Below are 898 nucleotides of genomic sequence, written 5' to 3' on the forward strand. Positions count from 1 at the left end.
TGGAGAGGTAAGGTTCCAGGGCATACTGGTAAGGTCCTCTATCCAGGGTAGTTAGGATTGAATCATAATAGCATCTGCAACTTGTTGGTAAGATATAAAGCAGGAGAAAATGTTTAATAAACAGGAAACAGAAAGTAGGAATAAAGCAGGTGAGAATAGGGATTTTAGGGTGGAAAGAATCTAAGAATTTATTTTAGGTGTGTGCCTAGTGGCCCATCACTTTAGAAATTTGTGCTTGAGCTTGCTAACTAACATTCAGGTGAACTAAAAAATATTGTCTGGGAAGATTGTGTCAGAGTTAAGAGTAGGGCAAGATAATAATTATTTTTAGTATTAGTCTCTAAGATGAAATTGAAAGAAAGAGAACTACGTCTTAATTACTGTCAACACTCTTTCCATTCTATCACTTTATTATCTTTCAGTTATTAAATTGTGATTCTCAAGTGAAAAGAGTCATTTTCTCCTCACTTGTTAGCTGCCCTGATGTAGATCCTCTTCTTCAGTCTTCTCTCTCCCTTCAGCGCCTCGATACTCCACAACCATGTCTGACAAACCTGATATCGCTGAGACTGAGAAACTTGATAAATCGAAACTGAAGAACACAGAAATGCTAGAGAAAAAACCCACTACCTTCAAATGAAAAGACTGAACAGGAGAAGCAAGCTGGTGAATAATGAGGCAGGTGTGAATATATATGCACAGTGTACATTCCACATGCATTGCCTTCTCATTCTGCTTCTTTTAGCTGCTTAAATTAGTCAGATGCAAAGGGTTGGATCAAGTTAAAATAGTTCACATCCAGGAACTATTGATAAAGATGGCCAGGCCTACCTTTCGTACCCTCTGGCTGGCAGGGAAGGGAAAGAACTTGTGTATTGGTGGAGGAGGAAGCTGGGTG

At 39.1% G+C, this 898-nt stretch overlaps 1 pseudogene; it reads left to right on the forward strand.

Moving 5' to 3' along the window:
• Window positions 1-541: 541 nt before the first annotated feature.
• LOC107523057 (thymosin beta-4-like) lies at window positions 542-674 on the forward strand (annotated as a pseudogene).
• The last annotated feature ends 224 nt before the right edge of the window (window positions 675-898 follow it).

Source organism: Erinaceus europaeus, chromosome 14 (genome assembly GCF_950295315.1).
Source record: "Erinaceus europaeus chromosome 14, mEriEur2.1, whole genome shotgun sequence".
NCBI lineage: Eukaryota > Metazoa > Chordata > Mammalia > Eulipotyphla > Erinaceidae > Erinaceus > Erinaceus europaeus.